We start from the raw sequence: 22,436 nt of genomic DNA, 5'->3' as shown, positions 1-22,436 counted from the left end.
CGCTGCGACACAGGACTGATACAATTTCACAGCTTCCATGTGAGCTGTATGCTGCCACTGAAACCCGAGTTCATGGTCTACAGTTGCTCGAAGACTTCATGATGTACAGCCTGAATGCCAGAAGACACGCTTGTTTGCTTCGCGCTTTCTGCAGCACACAAAACAGCGCGTTTAGCATGAGTCAGACAACATGCGCTTTGGACCAAACTTCAGAGGAACATGGGGCTTTTTACGGATGAATAGAGATTGGACACTGATTCTCGACGTAGCTTTATCTGGAGAGAGCCTGGAGTCCGATACCATTCTTCCCTCATCAGGGAAAGGAATCATTTTGATGGTGGAGGTGTAGTGGCTTGGGCAGGCAGTCATGTTGGAAAGCCACCCCTGCATGTGTTGAGCAACGGCTTCCTGATTTCTATGAAGTATAGAAAGGAGATTGTAAAGCGCTATGCTGGACTTTTCAGAGGTGCAGTTGTTCCTGGGTTACTGTTGATAACGCGCTCATCCACATAGGGATCAGCAGACTGATGATTACATGGAAAGTGATTATATTCGTCGCATGTATTGGCCAGCCAAATCTCCTAGCTTTAACCCTATGGAGCATGTTTAGGACGCTCTTGTAAAAGCAATTTCATCTTGCCATAAACCGAAAACTGTCTTGCTGCAGAAGTGGAATCGATTGCTACAGGGACTCCTGAACTGCTTCCTGTCCAGTATGCCCAGACACTGCGCGACACATCTGGCTGTGAGAGGGGACCATACCCCATATTAGATTCATTTTCAGTTCTATATCAAAACGTGGATTTTGGATATCCCTGCACCATGAGCTTATGAGTACATAAAATAAAATGACTTATGAGTACATACAATAAAATGACAAAATTATAAAATGATTTTTGAATGGTACAGCTCTTTCTCATTTACAGATGTATGATGGTACCAAATTTCATTAACATCTTTCTGTTATTTTTTCAGAAATTCGGCATAACGTACGAATTTTTTAATTTTGCACTCGATTGTGTAACGCGGTAGCTGCGTTGTGTCATCAGTCGTTGGTATAAGGTTTTGCACGGGCTGGGGAGTGAGGAGGAAGAATGACTGAGATGTATGAGAGGGTAATAGAGGCCAATAAATACTTGCCACCCGGGAGTAAGGATGGGGTGGGATGCGCTCGAAGGGACAACCGGAAACTCCACTATGCCTCGTTATTTTCTATGTTTAGAGTGTACCTTTTGCGCTGAGAGTTTTGCCTTTAAGTATTTAAAAAGTGCTCACCATTCGACTGCAGAAAGAATGCTTCGTCTGGTTGTAACATATAAATATGGGGGATATATTTGTAATTTATCTAGACACATAATTTTGAGTTCTACAAAGCACTCGATATTGATCTCTATAACTATAAATTTATCTGGCATATTTGGGATTGGATAAAATCTAAAAAGTCGATGAAACTTTTGAAGCAGAAGCTTCTGAAACAAAATATTGATTACGGTATTAAAGGTTAAATAGGCTTATATTAAGCAAATAAAATTTTTAAGAAAACATTGTTATATTATACAAAATAACAATTATTTTACTTAGCAATTTATAATAGTCAAATGTTTAACTTAGTTTAACTTAATAAATGCATTATCAGATAATACTGTACTATAATACCCTATTATTACCTATTAAATATACTATTTAATATTAATTACCTATTAAATATACTATTTAGTTTTTCGCATAGAACTGATTCTCGAGGAAGAGAAAAACTTTAAGTACTTAAAAATTTGTTTTTCTTTTTAAATATTTCGACAACCTCTTTTGGGGGTCTAGCAAATAAACGTTATTGCTATTTGAATGGAATATTTGTTACAAGACTCACGCGAAAGTGATGTAGTGAAATAATATACAGCAGTATTTTTAATAAATAAGTTTATTATTTATTAAAGAAAAATTTTTATCTTGAGATTTAGCTTTGCGATTTTGAACAGCTCATGGTCTATGCTTTTAATTTCTGGGATTAATTCTTAAACTAATAGGTCTACTGTAGTTACTTAGCTTCACTCATTAAATTAAAATGCACACACCTATATCAAATTGCAGTTTCTTTTTTATCTCCTATTTTCATACTATTTTACATTTTAATGATTTTTTTAAAATTTCTTGAATCTTTAATAATAAACTCTTTGAGGTGTTAATACCACATTCTACCCAAAGATAGTTTTTTATCACAATTTTTAATCTGTTTTGTTTTAAAGGTAGTCAAATTCAATTTAAATTTTTATAACTGTGAAATTTAAATAATTAGATCAGTCGTTTATATTTAGAGCAAAATAATGATATTTTCATTTAAAGCTGGCTTTTTGCAAGCAGATAATTTGTGCAAGGAAGCACACTTTATAACAGGGATGTCAAACTCATAGGTACACTTGGGCCAAACAAACAAGGTTTAACTTTAGGCGGGCCGCAAAAAAAAAAAAAAAAAAATGTTCGTAATGATATGATCTTTTTCTTGTAACGATAAATTTAAATCGGTTAAGTGTTTGGTTTGGTTTGGTTTATTAGATTACAGCAAAGCACTCGAGGGCTATCTGCCTTAAGGGAGGGATGCCTTCGTGGAGGACGTTTTAAGGGAAACTGGCTCGTATACACGTTACACATGGGGAAAACCACGAAAACGCCCATGCAGCCAGCCCGTTTGCGGGATTCGAACCTCGGACCGAACTACCAGTGGTCAGGGATTTTACCGCTCGGCCGCTGGTGGGCGTTAAGTGTTTGGTTATATCAACCAAGAAAGATAAATCTTGTATCCATATTGGATCGTAAAACAAACTTACGTCTTGATTTTTCGTTTTTAAAAACTGATATATTTCTTCTTTCAAATCCCAGAACTGTTTGAGAATCTTGGAGCAAGATAACCAACGTACCTCGGTATAGTAGGACAAACCCGAATATTCACTATCTAACTCACTTAAGAAAGCAGTGAATTGACGCTGATTTAAACCTCGAGATCTTATAAAATTTATAACTTTTTTTATATATGACAAAACATTCTCCATATTTATTACTTTCGTGCATAGAACTTTTTGATGTATAATACAATGCATATGATGAATGTTTGAACCGTGAATTTTACTAAGTTTTTTTCTTAGTAATGCTACGAAGCCCTTGTTTTCCCGGTTATTGATGGAGCGCCATCTGTAGCTACAGAATTTAATTTTGCCAAAGGTAGATTGTATTTCTGCAGAAGTCCAAAAACACAAGTAAATATATCTTCTCCTGTGGTAGTACCAGGCATCGGTATTAGTTCCAGTAATTCCTCAAAAATGTTAAAATTCTTGTCACAAGAACGAAGAATGCTAATTGAGCTTTGCCACTAATGTCCGTGCTCTCGTCACAGGCAATGGAGAAACTTTCGAAACTAGATGATTTTGCTTTGATCTGATCACTTAATTCGCGGCTAAATCAGTAACTCTTTCCGCAACTGTATTTCGAGGCAATGAAATTGATTGAAAAGCCTTCACATTTCCAGGACAAACAATTTCTCCAGCTTTCATTAGGCATTCCTTGATGAAATCACCGTCAGTAAAAGGCTTCGAATGTTTAGCTATCAACTCGGACAAGACGTAGCTTGCATGTACCGCCGATTCACTTTCTTGCAATAGTTTACTAAACATGGACTGTTGCTTTTTCACTCCTAACTTGACCTCTTTCAACTTTTCTTCTCTCATTAATCCTTCGTAATTGTTATATTTCGATTTGTGTTGTTCGTAATGACGTTTAATATTATATAACTTTGGTACATTAATAGTATTATTACATATCAAGCAGATTATTTTATCTTTTATTTCACAGCAAAAATATTCTAATTCCCATTTTACTTGGAATATTCTATGTTCGTCAGCGATTTTTCGTTTAATTTTACTACCATTTGGTTTTGATATAGACATACTGAATACAAAGGGCTGGAATAAACACGGTTAACGTTAAAAAGTTAACAAAAATTTATTCTTTCCACAAGAGATAAATCAAAATGCTGAAATATTTCTTCAAAAATATTCTAACAATATCACAAAATGTCAAACGTTTAGCAAAATTCAATTCAAAACAGAGAAACTAAATCTATCTCACAGCGAAATCGCTACAAATCAATCACAGCATTAAGTAAACAAACAGTTCGGTAGAACTACAGCTACTACTGAGATGAGTTGTTTGTTCTCGGCTTTTATAAGCTTTATAATTAATTTCTCGAATATACTGGAAACATCTATAAATATCTGTATTTTTGTGGATGGCAACAGCAATTACGAGATATTTATTTATTAGGTATTAAATGCACGCGCTGTTCTATTTTTAACCTTCCAACGCAGCTATCTTTTCAAAAATCGTCTGCGTTGCTAAGGCAACATGAAGCAAATCTAATTACAATTCTAAATAATAAAAACTAAATAAATAAATAACTATGAAATCCGTAACAATATGACTTAAGTAATAATTAATAATAAAACAAAGTGCATGCACATGCATGCACCAATATATCGCACTCGCACAAAACTATGATTGGAAAACTGAGACCGTGAGTTCGGCCATATTCGGCTATCGGGCGATGGGTACAAGTTCTGAGTGCACGTGTCCCCCAAAAGCCGAAGGCAGCTGAGCGCAAGCTACTCACACGCACTTGTAATTTAAGTAGTGTGTGTAATATCGAGGCTCGCTGTGAGTAATCTAACAACACTGAATAAATTATCGTTAATTACTTAGCAGTAAACATTTCATTTTTTTCTTCGTCGATATGTTATTTTATTATTATATATTATTATTTGCCGATATATTGGCCGGGCCGCAAAAATATTTGTTGTGGGCCGCATGCGGCCCGCGGGCCGCGGGTTTGACATCCTTGTTTTATAACATTAAATATAAGAAAAGATTTCTATTATTATTATTATTGCTTACTTTCCTTTATCATCTTGCTTTTTAAATATTATTTCTTATTTGATAACATTTGAAGTAAGATGAGAAGCACAAACTCATCTTGATTTAAATCTATCATCATTATAATTTACTAGACTATTAGCTCAATAAATTTATAGTTGTAAACTACACAGGTTGAAGAAGTATAGGCAAAGTCCAAAAATGGATGGAGGTATTAATTTTTTCATATTGTCTGTAGCAAACAGAAGAAATCACAAAGACTGCACATATAACCGTGTTCTGGAAAAATACTTAAAGGGTCATTTATATCAATATTCGAATGAAAACTCTCAATCAAGTAAGCTTAGCTTATTATTCACTGATCATAATATTCTTTATAATAAAGATAACAATCAGCTTGATAGGAATTTATTTGCTAAAGCTTTTCAATGTATTTATATTGCGCAAAGATTTTATTATTAATATTTTAATTATCGGATTGAAAGAGTAATCTAGCCGGCTTTGAAAATTGATACGCAGTGTTTTAAATCATACTAATTTTCAATTCCTGAAATATTTGTGTTTTCTGATCCGTATAATATGCAAATTAAATTTTGCTTTATTATTTTTATTTTAAATAAAACTCACGCAAGTTAATATTCAATTTCCATATATAATCCTGACTTAGTAATTAGTTTAAACTCATATTGTAAGGTTTATCTTAATTTTCTAACAGTTAATTTTGAGTTAAAGTTACTTTCCTATTTTCCTAAATTTCAGCTTACAACTTCCGGCCAGAACGTATTTTCAGAATAGCGTTTGAATGCAAATGAGGAGAAGTATTTAACTGTAAAGTTCTACTGACTTCGTTAGAGAGCCTGAGATTCTGCTCAGCGCGCTTTTGGCTATACTCTCTCACAAGTTATTATTACGCTCGGCCGTACTTTAGGCCCTTGATAGCTTCGGCTATATCTTTTTAGTTAAGTTGGTTAAGTTTTATTGATTATTATTCCTGAGTTCAAGTCCAAGTGGAGGCTTCATTGTATTTCCAAGAAGGAGTCGTCTGTTAACTTTATTTTGAATAATAAAGGGTAATTAATCCTTCGTACGATTACGTTTCTATCTCTCTGAATTCAGCGATTATTCGCTTACCTGTTCTTAAGGTTCCTCAACTTTAGCTGTAGATTGAAGCACAGGAATCTTGCAATATAATGTTTGATATTTCTTTTGTAAGTGTCGTTATAGTTGTATATTTATTGGTAATCTCATCCTACAATAGAAATACGTAATTGTATAAAATTTCTATGAATTTCCTTATAAAAACAGAGCCGCCTTCTTGGTGGTAGAGAAAATGGCTGTCAGATCCTTGAATCCGAGCTCGAATCCTGCAGAAGGCAAAGATGTTTATAAGTATATGGTGTCTTTAGCAGAAGAAGGTATAAAAACGGCAGGAAGAAGTTTAACGTCCTATAATGGCTTTTGCATGTGCCTTTGCTTAGCATTATTGTTAAAATTTGCTCTATGTAATGTTACGAAGAAGAAAATTCGCATTTAGGAATGCTGATTTTAGATATATAATAACAAAAAAAAAAAAAATACGTTGCAGCAAATAATAAAAATAGTAATACATTTCTTTTGCGCATTTGTGGATATGGAGAAATATGCGCGGACATGTAACAACGCAAACATAAGTTCTGTTTGAAAAAGTTTTCAAAAAAAAAAAAAAAAAAAGTCTTAGGTTTATGGAAGTTGCAAACAAATATTCTGACACGTTATTAAAAAACTTTATCAGTGTTCTTGTCACTTCTGATCCCAAGTTCCACAGAGTTAAATCCTTTATAATTGCTCTGCCTATGGTCGCAGTTAACAACCATCTATCTAACGTACTACAAAAGATAAAACTTTGGATCAGTTTCTTTGCTTAAAAAAAAAAAAAAAAAAAAAAAAAAAAAAAAAGCAAAAAAGGCAATTTTTCCTTCCTTGTTCTTTCTTTCCAGTTTTTTAAGCCTTCCTTCATTTAGCCTAACATTTTTAATCCCTTGATAATTGCAATATGGTCATTTCGGTTACGAGGTTGAAATATGCATATAACCACATCAGCCCCTGATTTTGCAGTAACATTCTACTTTCCCTTGCACATAAGAATTAACTAAAAAAGGGGTTTGTTTTAAAAAGTTAGTAAGCATTTAATCGTTTGTAGAAGAAATGCATTACCTAAAGACAGTCACAAGAAATCGGAGCGTTTTTGCATCGTTTTCATTTGCTCTTATGCAAATTTTCAGAGAACAAAAGCAACCTTAATTTAAAATAGCAATTAGGACGGGATTTGTGATCCAAATATTTAATCTTTTACGCCTGACACGTAATTTTGTTCGTTTCCTTCAATTAGCGGTCGGGAGTAGATTTAAAAATGACAGGAGAGAATTTCTAGAATATTCCTATATTTTGAGAAAGTATACTGGTTTTTTCCCCTTACTTTTTCTAAGGTAATAAATTATGTTCACACCAGAAATGTAAACATGCCTTAAGTTTGTATGTTAAATTAGTTTCAGAAAAGGAATAGCTACTAGAGTTTGCTCCAGCGAAATTTCAATAGTACTTGTTCGTAAGCGGTAACTGAGCAAGTTTCTGAGAAATTTTTATTTTTATAAATGAAATTGCAGTTGTCAAACTCTTTTATGGTTATAAAAAGCTTATTTAATGAAAATTATAAATAGCATAAGTTTTTAAAATTTTTAAAGGATGAGGTATATCTAGAGGTATATAGTATTTCACATTTAAAACAAAAATATCGCATTGTGGGTTCCAGTTATTCTTTTCGAATAAATCTTAGATTAAATTACCTGTTACAGCTAAGCACGCGAAAGTTATGAGTCTATTTTTCAAAAATAAAGATTTAAATTGTTTTTTTAATCTGATTTTTTCCCTTTTGTTTTCCTTTTTTAAATATGAATGACCATTTAGAAATGGTAATCTTAATGAGACGACTGTTTTAACAGAGATTTTTGAAAAGATTTATATTATCTATATAGAATAATTTATTATATTAGTCTAATTTATTATATTAGTCTAATTTATTATATTAGTCTAATTTAATATATTAGTCTAATTTAATATATTTTATAATATAAAATATTTCTTACATTATCAGTTATTATCAAGCATTGTTGTTTTTATTATTGGAGAAAAGTAGTATCCGACATACAATGCTTGGATTCACAACATTTTTAGTTTTAACAGGAAGCGTTGCCATTCTATTCTTTGTGAAAAATATGCATTTGTCATATTCTAATGCCTTAATTGACAGGGGATAATTAAAGAATTCGAGCTGAGCATTTTCCGAAAACAATCGTGGCGATTTTACACCCAATTCAATCTGAAACTGGATCGTTTGACCCATCATATCAATTTCAGTCTTCATTTTCCTCCTTCTATAAATGCAGAAGAGAGGGTATTTACAAATTATTGCATTTATTTGGTATTTACATCAAATCAATCATAAGATATTCGCATCAGCTTGCCTTTGCATTTCAATCTTTCTTAAGTTTCAGCAGTAGCAGTTTCTTTTTCCCTTGTGTCAACTTATAGCACAATACTGCGCTATTAAGTTAGGCTTTTTTAGGGTTAAGAAAAAAATAATGGGGTCTATTTAACACATAAGGGCCAAAGGGCCCTAGCAGTTCTTTTCGATTGAAACATATCTTTAAAAATGGAAATAAGCAATGGATTTGCCGATCTAATAATTTCAATGAGAGTATTTTCGCAACTGCTAAAGAGAAAGCAATTGACCAAAAATGCCATGTATGCATAAAAGATGAAAGAAACAAAAGTTAAGTTACAGAAGTACACTGAACTTAGTTTAATTTATTTATAAAAGAGGGGTGCATAAAACGCAGACTATGTTAAAAATTACTGTTACTCCAAAACACAGACAGTGTTATAAATGAAATACGAGGCTATTTCCTGATTGAATTGGCTGAATTGGGAATAAATTTACTAAACCTTTAACTGCAAGGCTGAAATGAGAACAGAAATGTCAAGGTTGAATCTGGAACAGTCTAAATATGGCCTTTCACTCATAGTAGAGGCGTATCTGATTATGGTTACAGAGACATATTATAGAATGAAATAAAAATGACACAATATCAATCAATATTTTATAATATGAATAATCAATCAATATTTTATAAAATGAAAATTTTATAGAAGGGTTTTAACTTATAAAAAGGAAAAATAAATGCAAGGGCGCCTAAATAATAAAATGTGTTATTTTAATTGCATTTTTTAAAGTACAAACCGTTAGCTTTATAAATTTATCCGGGGCTCTCCATACTTCTATTAAATGTGATATAAAACTGTATTGTTGAATTTTGCAAAGATAAGTATTTAATATTTTATTTCTATTAAACTGTATGATATTTTATTTCACTAACGATTCGATGATTTTTAATAAAAGCTTATTTTATAAAAAAACCTTTTTTTATTGCTTTAATTTTAAGCCGAAATTTTTACTCCTCAATAAAACTAATGAAAATGATTTAATATACAATTTTACAGAAGTGAGATCTATAATTAGTTTTCGGCTTTAATTTCGAGGACCAGTTGTTTTTATTCACCCATCTTATTAATATTCTTTAATGGAACATGAGTTTACCTCATATTTCATCTCAGATACCTTAAGATAGTTATAGCACTAGAACATTTATACACACTGTATGATGAATAGATTTGGCTATCTTACTTTCAGTGGTAGCTAGTGCTATATTTAATCACGCATCTGTATGCAAGAATTCTTTGAGAAGAATATATTTACGTGAGCTACGACAGTAACTAATTTTGAAAGATTTTCATTACTTTTCAAGACGAATGGAAGAAAGGAACCCATTTTATATTTTAGTGGAAAAATGAACTTGTAAAATGTTACATCCCGATTATTGATTTCATCTCCTGATCTTTGATGGTTGGAATTTTCCTCACTACACTATTTAACAGCATAAGGAAGAACCTCGGGTACAATACGCTATTTGCTATTGATGTTCTTCACCCCGTGTTCAAACATGCCACATATCCCCCCCCCGGTAATCAAAAGGGGAAAAAAGTGTACTTCGAACTTTGTCGCCTGGTGTCACACTTCACTGGTTAAAACCTCTGATCGTAATGAATAATCAATATTTGCCTCTTTTAGAGAGCCTTCCACTTCTCTTCTGTCGCAGAGGTGGATTATAAACCATCTTCCTCCCCCGTGCTTATTAGAGAGAAATATTTCGCACTTCACTAGTGCTATAGACTCACCCCTACTCTTCGCTATCGTATCGTTGAGATGATGAAGGACAAGATCTTCATGTACCACCATCTTTGGTCTTCCGAAATCAGATTTGTTTCCCATAGAAGAATCTCAGATCAAAAATTTTAAAAAGTTACAATTTCTCATAATAATAAAAAGGTGTACATATTGCGATGTTTAACAATAAAAAAATTGCAGACAATTTTAAACAAATTGTTGATTTTAAAATAAAATGGAAACTCTTTTTCTCCTTTTGTACATCTTGCTTTACTTATTACATTTCGAAGCTATCTTATAAAGCAAAAATTTTCTTTAAGTGAAACTATTTTACTTAATTCACAATATAATATAATGAAGCTTTATACCATACCAAAGATATTAGAACGTTTGTAGTATCTAGTGGACTATCAACAAAGTTTTTCATTTTAGTTTGATATATTTAGGCTTAATGGAAAGTATACAAAAGTTCATTTCGAAGATTCAAATTTCAGTCAATACTTTTAATGCTTGTTGATCCGGAGGAACTTTCTAGCTGTATATTAAGCAGGTTATATTCATTAAAAATAAAAAAAGTATCCTTTTTTAAAGAAATTTCATCATTTTTTAATTAAATGGAAATTATTACTTATAAATGCACTTTGACTATTTGTATAAAGAGAGAGAATTTAAGAATCAAATTGCCTTGAGACATTGACATTGCAAATAAAGACATTGTAAAATTTTAATTGTCAAAGCAAAACTAATTTTAGCAGTAAATTTACATTATATTAATATCGGCATATACCAAAGAAAAATATATCTCTAAATTCAATATTTTTTATTGGTCACTATTAAAAAAAACCTCCTAATTTTGTTTAAGATGTTTCTTCTTTTAAAGAAGTAAAATAAAAATTATAATTTTACGTAATTTGAACTAGGAAAGGACATATTCTTAACGCGATCTGAATAGCGAATTTTATTGATAGAAGAGGAAACTATCCGAAAGTTGACTTTCTGTAAAATACATTTATTTTGGCCAGTAAGTAATTAGCTTGACTTCCTTCCGATCACTGTTATCGTCTGAGCACATGCTTTCCTTTCGCCATTTGCTCTTCTACAGCTGAAGAAGACGATTCTATATTTAAACCTTTGAAACTAGTCCTTCAAATTTATGAATGCATTTATGAATAGTATGCTGATTCTTATTGCCTCAACACCTCCAATAATCCATATTCAGCGTCTTATTTTTAACACAAATTAATTAGTAATGATTTAAAGATAAAATAGAGTAAGTTAATTCAGAAGTCAAATAACAAACATCAGCGTTATATTTTCAAATTTTCACAGGACTAGTTTCGATGGTGTTACCGAACCGCCATATTCAGCTACAAAAGCGCATATGAATATGGTTCATTTGGGCGTTTGCAGCTGAAGATGGTGGTTCGGTAAAACCATCGAAACTAGTCCTGTGAAAATTTGAAAATATAACGCTGATGTTTGTTGTTTGACTTCTGAATTAGTATTTGTTCGGCGTGTTATTGTTCCTTAATTATAGAGTAAGTTATTACGTGCATGTTTATATTTCTCTTGAGTATTTTTAGAACCAGTTCTATACCATAAAGTACCATAAGAATAACACATTTTAAAACTTAATACAAGTAACTAGTTTATGACCGGGAAATTTTGTTTATTATTACTTGTGTAATATATTTGCTTTAAATATCAAAATACTTAAATTAATATCAAAATAAAATACCCTCAGTTTTCACCATTGACATAAAATTGTAATATGTACTGCGCGGAGATGTATGAATAAACAAATCCCTATTTTTTGCTGATTTTCTTTTTCAAAATTAGAAAATAATGATATGATTAAATTGATCTAGTCAAAAAATATTTTACTTAAGGAAAAAGCACTTTTACATTTTTCAGACCCTAGAATCGGCTATTTTATTATGTAAAATTAAAGATTATTTTTGAAATTTTTATGCGAGAAGTATAATAATTGGTCATTTTATACTTACGTAGGGTTTATAAAGTTAATAAAATTTTCTTGAAATTCTAGCCAATAGTTCCAGTGCAATCTTGTGCGCGAGAAGAAAAATAACAGTTTTAAGAAATCTAAAGGTATAAATAATAACCTTCAAATCCTTTAAATGCACATTATTTTCCTAACAGCAGTATAAATTATGAATTATTAATGAAGCATGCTTCATGATTATAGAAAAATGTGATAATAAATGTGTAAAGTAAGACCTGTGTCTTTTTCTTAATCGAGTTCAGAATTTCAGTGCAGTTTCTTCTCAAGGTATAATATTTTCTTTATTCAGTTATTTAGTTTTCCAATCCAAAATCGTAAATTCCCTTCCACATTTTAGACACATTTCAGTCGAGAAATAAAGTGTTTTTAGTAAGAAGGTATTTTTTCGTCGTAAATGCGTTTTTTCATGCATTTATTATGTAAAATAAAATGTTATTATTCTAAAATCATTCTCGGATTGGTAATTTCAGAAATACTGTTTTCGTGAAATGAAAGAAATGCAACAGTTGTTTAACTACATGCATAATCTTAATCAAATTTTTTGAAAATTGAGTGTAATTTTATTATCTGAAATTTCGGCTTGATGTATAGCGTTTCTGTGCTCTGATTTCTTAATTTATAGTGTTTCAGTGCCTCCTAATGAGTTATTATCTTTTGCAGTAACTGAAGCTGACTGACCTTCAAATTTGAACAAAGCGATGTAAATTTCTGCTACTGAAACTTATTTAAATCATACTTAAATTTTCATATTTCAAACGCAATACCAAACTAGACAGGAACAAAGCATTTTACAAATAAAGACAATACATTGATTATTTGTAGAGCAATGAAGGTACATACTAATAGCTTGTATAATTCATAAAAAATTATTGTTGATTGACTGCTATAAAACAAATAGTGCTTAAATCACTTACTTCAAAGCTCTTTTTCAATTTTACTTAGTTACAAATAATAACATAATCTTAAACAAACGTTTACTTAGCTCGTAACTTGTGTAAGTTCTAGAACGAAACAGTCAAATGAAAACAAAAACCAGTAAAAACGTAAAGTAGATATAAAACTTAATGATAACTTACATTAAATAAGCGTATTTACAACTTAGTATACAGACTTTTTTCTTTAAATTAATTTTTTTAATTTGTTTATTTACAGGTGAAATAATTCCTGCTGAAACAACAATTTTTTTTAATCCAAAGTCTTAGTTTTCAGCGATTGAAACACATTGTTTTCCCAAGATTTAGCACATGATACAAATTTCTAAATATTGGGTGCATTCGTGAGTGTATTTTACTCCAAAAACCCTATCTGTTATCAACGAAAGAGATATATGCAAATGATATGTGATGCGTCCAAAAGCGAATTGCTCCTCAAAATTGGTCGCAAATTAGGGTGAAATGAAGACGTTGCACCTAAGGGTTAAAGCGCTCAATAATAAAAAATTTTAAGCGAATCAATTTCTGTTTTAGATTAAATTTCATTTTTTATGATACGATGAATAAGAAAGGTTATCAACTGTGGCATAATTCTGGTAAGCTCAAAGCATTACAAAAGTCATGTATTTCTGTGTTGTGAATCATTTTGCCATTTTTGTTTGTACAAGCAATTCTAAACAAACGGGACTGTCATTCGGAAACCTGCTCCATTATAGGATTAAAATTAGATCATTATAGGATTAAAATACTATCTGAAAGTTATTGATTTAGTTTGTAAAATACAATAGTCGAATTAATGTATTGATTAATTAAGAAGTGGCTACCGCAGGAATAGGAAAGAACGTGATTTAAGTAGTGTTTTTAGCAAGTGGTATGAACAGAAGCGCAGTATTTTTTTTTTTTTTTTTTCACAGAGCCAAGATTTACTTTAGAAGTAGACCACTGTGTAAGAATCTTAAGAGATTGAGGGAAAAAAACCAATTCGTTAATATCATTGAATATCTTTTTGTCATGGCGATTTGATGGTATGAACTGGAGTTTTGGGAGATACCCATACTAACTTACACCTGTTTACGAGATGCTTATTCTTTTTGAGTCTTTCTAGTGTATAGAAGCAAATTAATTTTCATTTCTTCTTACGAAGCAATTGAACTTTCAAGAAAGTATTCATCACTTCAATTACATTCCCTAGAGAATTAATAATTTAGATCAGGTTCTTTTATGGCGAGAAAATTAAGATCTTTATTTTGTCTTTGAGTTTGAAGTAAAAACTTGAATTAATTTTTCATTGATAGATCTGTCAATGTTTTAAAATTAATGCTGTTGGTGTATTTAATTATGGCAAAGCACACGAGGGCTATCTGCCTAAAGGGAGGGATGCCTTTCGTGGAGGACTTCCTAAGGGAAACTGGCTCGTATGGGAAAACCACGAAAACGCGCATGCAGCCAGCCCGTTCGCGGGATTCGAACCTCAGACCGAACTACCAGTGTTCAGCGTCTTTACCGCTCGGCCGCTGGTGGGCTTTAAAGTTAATGCAACTATTTTCTTATTGTTTTAACGTATTGTTCAAAAGCTACCTTATTTGACTTGCTATGATTTAATAAATTGCATGATTTTGCTTTTATAATTACCTATGTAAAATTATGCTTACTGTACTTCAACTTTGAGGAAGATATTTCAGAAACAGTGCTTACATTTTCCCCTTTCTTATGAATTGTGAAGAAGTCAAAAACTTTTCTAACAAAGTGCGAAACACTTGTCTGTGTTTTACTGGTATTCAAAGATCTACCCAATGAAACAAAAATTTGAATAACCAAAAAACAAGAAATCTCTGTAAATCCTCTTAGGAGGAGAGCCCTAACCGGGGAAGACAGCTTGTAAGAAACTGGAAGCGTTCTTCGCAAGTGTCCCAGTTTATATTGCATTGAAGAGCATAATGGTAAGCACATTCAATAGCTATTGAAAGATGTGTAATTCACATCAAGGTAATAGTTGATTTTCATCATTTTCTGATTTTAAAATCTAATAGTCATTATAAAGGAACTCGAACTGAAATGTGATGGATAATAACTCTCACCACCTAGGTACTTCCCAGCCTCCGTTTGAGTGAAGAAGAATGCAGAGAATTAAAAATATGTTTATTCTAATTATTAAAAATGTTTTTCTTATATGGCCTTGCTGTGGATAGCATATATATCTAAAAAATGGAAGACTCATGATTCGATTATAGGGAAGAGAAAAAGTTATTTTTCTGATTTCTCAAATTTAAGTTTATACAATTTCATATAAAAAACTGAACGAGAAGCAAAGTATCCGACATCAAGTACAAGTAAATGTAATATGAAAATTTGCAGTTCTATACAGCGTCTCGAAGAGCACATTAAACTGCATTCTCTGAGGGATCATATTACTAATATACATAATTTACATAAGCTATTGAATTACATAAAAATAAGCAATAAATCTATTTGCATTGTTTGACAAAGTCATATATGGAATATTAATGATGAGGAAGACATTCCTCATTCTTTCAGCAATATGTTTTAATTCTTATTTTCTACACCGAAAATATCTTGATATTATCACTTTAACAGTCCAGGCTTTCCTTGTATTTATGCAATTGTGAAACAATGGTCTTCTGTATCTCCTACCACTGACTGCATCTCTTTTCAAGTTTTCTCGAACCTGATAGCTAAGCAATGGCTTTTAAGATATATGAAGAAAAAGAGTAAGAACCTATTTAATAGTATCTGACACAAAATAATATCAGAGTGTAGCCGAGACTGGAGAGGGGATGTGGTCGAAAATGGCACTGTGGCTTGTTCAGCATCGTGCTGCATCGTGTGAGCCCACCACGTGCACGTGACACTGAAGTTTTTTTTTTTTTTTTTTTTTTTTTTTTTTTTCCAACTGGAGTATGGGGAGAAAGGGAGAGTTGCTTTTCGTTTCTTGGCCGCTGAGCATGGCCGATGTCCACTTGGCTATAAAAATGTAATGAAGAATATAACACGCAGCAGATGCGTTCATTTTTTCATTCTTTTAACTTCCCACGATCTCTGTGATCGGTGTTCATATTAACAGATTGTCCCAGGAAGAGGAAAGCTTCTTTTTTGTTTTGTTTCGGTTGAGTCGTGATGAAACGATATTCCATTCTTGTGTGTTGATCTAGAAACAGTGCATTTTCGCTGAAGCGTTAATTTTTTCCCGTAAAAATCTTTTTGGAGAAAAGATAATTGCAATAACAGGTTTCTAGCCCATCCAAATGACGAGTTTTTCAGAAATTTTCTTTGCTAAACCCAACTCTACAAAACATATAATTATTTTTATATAAATAAAACAGGTAGCATTGCGTATTTAACAACCTTGAGAGTGCGATTAAATGACTAACTAAAATATTTTGTTCCCTCCCCCTCAGCCTTTATTTTAAATAAGACGAAAGAACAAAAGCATGTTACTAGTTTAATTAAATCTATAAAAAAATCAGTTTTTTTAAAGAATGAGAAATTTTAACTGGTATGCACGAGGAATATTTAAAATCTTTAGTCCATGCAAAAGATAGTGGATATTGTTTGTCTTCATCTGGCAATAACAGCGCTGTACTGAAAGGAAAGAAGCTCAGTCGGAGAATACTTAGTCTTCAGAACAAGTTTTGTGTTTATGAGATGTGTATAACGCAAATTTTTTTAAATAAAAATATGCTTTTTTCCTTTACATAGTCGAGATGGAAAGAACTGTATTAATAGAGTAACGATTTATCGGGAGGTCCTCATTAAGTTTGGGAAGATTAGAATAGAAATTTATTAAATATTGAGGCAAATGTGTGGAGAATCTACTATGCAGTGGTTAACGTTATTCAAAAAGGTTAAATGTTTTCAAAAGGGCCAAGAAGATCTGAGTTATGATGTGAGATCAAAAGAGTTTCAGTGATGCTCTTAACAGAAACATCGCCTATGGGTCCTCTTGTGCTCAGCATGATGGATGGCTAACTATTAGAATTATTGTTAATGATTTAAATTTGTGAAAAACGACTTTATATGACTTTAGTCGAAAATTGGGAAGGAGAAAACTGTGTGCGAAGACCGCCCTGGAATTTTTTGAGTGCTGAGCAAAAATTAAAATAGAAGGGTTACTCTTTCTTTGACTGGTATGGTGTTCTTCATAAGCTTATTACTGGTAAGAATCTGTTTTCTTTCTTTTCTTTTTTCAAGTTACAAAGAAAAGAGTGGAAGATTAAAGACTAATTAAGAATTTCGAAGAATTTCAAAGAAGTAGATTCAAAATCAAAATCGAGGCCATCGCTTTTTTCTGACATCGTGGAACTCTGTTTCATGAATTCACTACAAAAAATTAGTCCATAAACGCAGCTTATTATATGAATGTCTTGAGAATCTTTGGTACTGTTCTGTTACCAGGATAGGATTTAGGAGTGCAATGTATGTATGGAAGTATGTGTTCATGTGTGCATATATGTAAGCACGAATGTATGTGTGTGTATACATATGCACATACATACACACGTGCATACAATCATACATTTCTGAATCCAGTCCCGATAACAGAATAGTACCGAATCATTCCAGAACATGTGCGACCGCAGTTAGAAGAAACTGTACTTATTTTGCATCATGACAACGCACCATCCTACAAAGCATTCGCTATTCGTAAACTCCTAGTCCGCCTCTGACTTTTTCCTGATTTCAAAAATCAGAATGGAATTGCAAGGACAACACTTGGATAACGTGAAGATTACCAGAATCAAAATGACGAAGCGGTTGAAAGGCTTATCAGAAAGACCTATTGCTTTCAGAAATGAAACATTTTGACCGAAATTTATTAATCGCCAAAGCAGCTTCTTTGAAACCAACCAAACTGATATACTTGTCTAGCAGTTTCTTGACAGACTGTATAAATAGCTTTCGTATTAAACCATTCATGCAAGATGAAAAGGAACCGCAGCTTTTATTGCAGCTCCAAAAAATAATATTAACACAAACCAAAAACAAAAAAAAGGAAGACTATTGCTTAAGTACTGGCAGAAGTTCAAGCATAGCATTTTGAAGGAAAGATACCATCTAAAGTTAAAATTAATATCACAGATTAAATTTCAAATATTCAGGATTACTTGCGGAAAGTTCACTACGCTGTTATCAAAACGTGTAACAGAAGTGTAAATTCGCTCACTGAGCTAAATTAGAAAACACTGAGTACCTGAAATGATTGCTGAGCTCTGTGTAAAAATTGAAATTGGGCTCATTTGTGACTTGACTGTCACCGTTTGTCCTTTTCTCAGTAAAGGTGAAGGTTCAGGGAAAAGGGATATAATCTTCTGGTAAAAACATTCAGAGTACTTCTATTCTTACAAGATTAAAAATAAAGAGAGATAAGATTCTAATCCCACAAAGTTATTATTAAACAGCATACAAAACAATGAATGAATAAATAATCTTGAATAAATAAAAAATTGCAAACTGATGAAAAATAAATAAAGCCATTATATAACAAAATACAAACAAACATTTGCATGAATTTGGATTAAAATGAGTAGTATATATTGCCATATATAGAAGCAGAACTTTACTGGAATGCAAACCAGATGAAAATCGCACAAATTTTTAGCATGCATTTTAAACAAAAACATTAGCCACTGCTGTTGTCTAATAAAGTCAGATCAGTAGCATTTAATTGAAATTGTGGTAAAGAAGGATACACATAAAGCGTCAAAATTTATATTTTGCAATTATTATTAAATTTAAATATGAATAGGATATGATATATATGTAAGGTATTTGATGAGAAATTCTCTAGCCGATATTCTTAATTTATAGCATTGGGAACATTTTCTGCAATGCCTGCAAATAATAATAAAATTATTCCATTGTAGTTAAATGTTCCTTTAGGAGAAAATTGCGTTCCAGCGATAAAAAAATCCTTCGATATTAATAAAATTGAATACGCACACATTACTTAAGCCGTATTTATGCATTTAAGCAATTCATATACTTATTAAATATTAAGATGTTTCTCAAAAGCTATCCTTCAAAGCAAATGAAAAAGATTTAACATTTGAATAACAATGTTAGTGTAGTTGTACGAAGCCAAGTAAATATATTTGGAGCAGTGGTCCTTATACTGTTATGATATTTCATGCAATTTTAAGCTTTATTTTATAAAAATACTTGTGTTTGAAAATTATATTTTTGTAGTTGAAAACATTATATAACAAAAAGGAAACAATATATGTCAAAGTTTATCTTTTAAGAAATTATTGCTTAGTAAGTTCTTACTTCTTTTTGATATGATACTGTGGAATGTTTTTAGGTTACAGAAAAACTTATTTATCCAAATAAAGGATGCAAATCCATTTCGGATAACTAATGAAGCGTATATATTCCACAATTAAAGTAAGCACATATAACTTAGATAAACAAAAATATTCATCATAATTTATTTATATATGTTTGAATTATTAAAAATAATATTTTACTTTGGAGTTTTACCGAGCAGCAATGTCGTGCTTCCATCTGATGAACATGATTTTTTAGTGAAACCTAGAGTGATTTTTGACGAAAAAAGTTCGTTAACTAATTTTACTGAACTTTTAAATTCACATTTTATACTATATCCAGTACCAGAAGTTCAGAAAGTCACGACAGCAACTGCTGCTTTAAGAAAATAGGTTTGAAAGTGGTATAAATACATTGGCGAATTGGTGTTGGGTGATCCAGGAAGCAACACTTATAAATTTAAAATATTTAAAAGTTTAGTCGTCAAAGCGTTTGCCGTCTTAAAAGATATGGCTAAGCTAGAAGTAGAACTTTTCAGTAAAAACGAGTTCAAAGTTGAAGAATTGAGTGGCGGCTGCCAAATGAAGAACAAAAGAGAAAAGGGGGGAAGAAAATAAGAAAAATTTTAACTAAGCAAGAATACTGAAGATAAGAGTGTACAGTTACCCCAGAGGTAAGAAACTTCATCTAAAATTCAATTAAATACAATAGTTGCTAAAAATTTGGTGTTGCCAATAGCACAAGTATTACTGAATAATGTCCCTACGTGTGCGTTGTTAAACACTGGGGCTCAGTGCAATTTTCTATCGGAAAGTTTTTCCACAAGTACTTTGGAAGGTATAGATTATTTGGTGTTGCGGAAGCAAAGGTTATTGCTGCTCAAGGCAAGCAGTGTACTTCCTTAACGAGTTCAGATTAAAAATGAAGAACAAATAGCTGTGTTTTTTGTTGTAAAAATATCCAAGCGCAAATAATTTTAGAGATGCACTTTTTAAAATCCGCGGTGGGGAGGATACGTTTTCAAGAGGCCACATTGCAGCTGGACATAAAGAAGGGGCATAACCACCAAAGATTCAAGTAAAGCATCTATCAACAGAAGACAGATTGAAATTAGAAAAATTGGTAAGGCAATTTTGCACATTTTTCGATGACAAGCCATGCTCCACTCAAGTTGTGAGTCATTGTATTAATACCAGAAACACCTCCCGCGTAAGAGCATAGCTCTATCGTTATCACAAAGTTGAGAAAATAATAGAAGCTCATATACAAATGATGCTAAGAAATAAAATCATAATTCTGAAAAGTAATTCTTACGCTTGCCCGATGGTTCTATTCCAGAAGAAAAATAATCTCCCACATACAAATTATAAAGCGTGGCTATTCGCAATTGATTATAGGAAATTTAACAGTGTGCTAAATATCCTGTCTATCACCTTCCTATGATTGAGGAAATTATTCGCAAAGTTAAATCTACAACTATATGACTAATTTAGATCTGATTTCAGGGTTCTTTCAAATTTGCGCAAAGCCAGAAAACAAACTGAAAATAGCATTTATCACAAAGTCAGTTTATGTCTTTAAATCGTTTCGTCCTTTTTAATTGTTTATGTCTTTCTAAGAAAGCCGGTTTGCTTATATGGAGCTCCCATAAGTTTTCAAACAGCCATGGACACAATTTTGAGATAGATTCTAGGTAAAAGCACGTTTATTTATTTAGATGATATAATGATAACCAGTGAGACAATTGAAGACAATCCACAATATTTCATATTTTGGATGTCAGCCATCTTACACGAAGTATTTTCGCTTCTAAACGAAGCAGTATTAGTAAGTAAATGAGACGAAATAAATGCCTCAAAATGTAAATTTGACGCGATAGAATTTCGTTATTTAAGATATAAAATGTCGACGAAGAGAAGAGAAACAGAAAATTCAAAAGTGATAACTGTAAAAAATTACTTTCCTTCTAATACTGCAAAGAACTTATTTTCATTTTTAGGCATGTATTCATAATTATAGCACTTTCATTAAAAATTTCACTAAAATAGCTGAGCCCTTGTTAAAATCAAAGAAAGCAGGATTTATTTGGTCAGCCTAGGCAAATACTTCATTCGAACATCTTAAACAAGCATTAATTTAAGCACCGGTATTAAAGTTTTCTGAAGGCGATGAAAACTTGGAAATTGCTGCGAATGCCTCCAATAACGCAATGGGTGCTGTTCTAACTCAAAAATGCCAATCGTTTGCATGCTTTAGTAAAAATCTTAATCCTATAGCTAAAAATTATACAGGTACTGAAAAAGAAACCCTAACCGTCTTGCTAGCAGATAAAAAATTCAGATTCAGAGCATATTTCGGTAAATCTTTCGTTACAATTTATTCCGATCACAGGGCTGTGGTCGTTTGTACTCAGAAACGAATTTATCGCCAAGGCTGATTAGATGGACCCTTAAACTTCAAGAATTCGACCTCATCATTAAACATACACGTGGGAAGGACAATGCAGTGGCCGTTGCGTTATCAAGAATAAAATTAGATGAGGATGGAAATGCGCTAAAATGTGCCATGCTTACTGCAAAATCCTTGATTCTCGTGCTACTATGGTTGCTGAATTACAAATGGACTCCGAATTTAAAGACATTTATGCTTATGTATGTAAAAGATTCGAACCATTTTCATTATCAAGACTTTATGGTAATTACGAACAGAGCTACGAATTATGAAGTCATTGACAACCTCTTATTTTATGAAAAAGCTACTAATGAGAATCACGAATTCAGACAGTTATCCCAGTTAGTTTAAGTATTTTGCAAGAATTGTAAGATTTGCCAATTTTAGGTAACCCTGGAATAAGGAAAACCGTAAAGCGAGTTCACGAGGCTGTTTATTTTCCGCAGCCACATAGATTTAAAACATGAAAAAAAAAATTTTGAAGGGATTTCTGTCCACAAATTGAGGAGACTGGCATGACTGCAGTAATGACTTAGCATTTGATTGGAGGTCATCTAAATATGACATG

The sequence above is a fragment of the Stegodyphus dumicola genome, chromosome 4 (assembly GCF_044657685.1).
Source record: "Stegodyphus dumicola isolate Sdum_Otavi_A_Nest chromosome 4, ASM4465768v1".
In the NCBI taxonomy this organism is placed as follows: Eukaryota; Metazoa; Arthropoda; class Arachnida; order Araneae; family Eresidae; genus Stegodyphus; species Stegodyphus dumicola.
The sequence above is the reverse complement of the archived record's forward strand: the minus strand, read 5'-3'. Positions refer to the sequence as shown.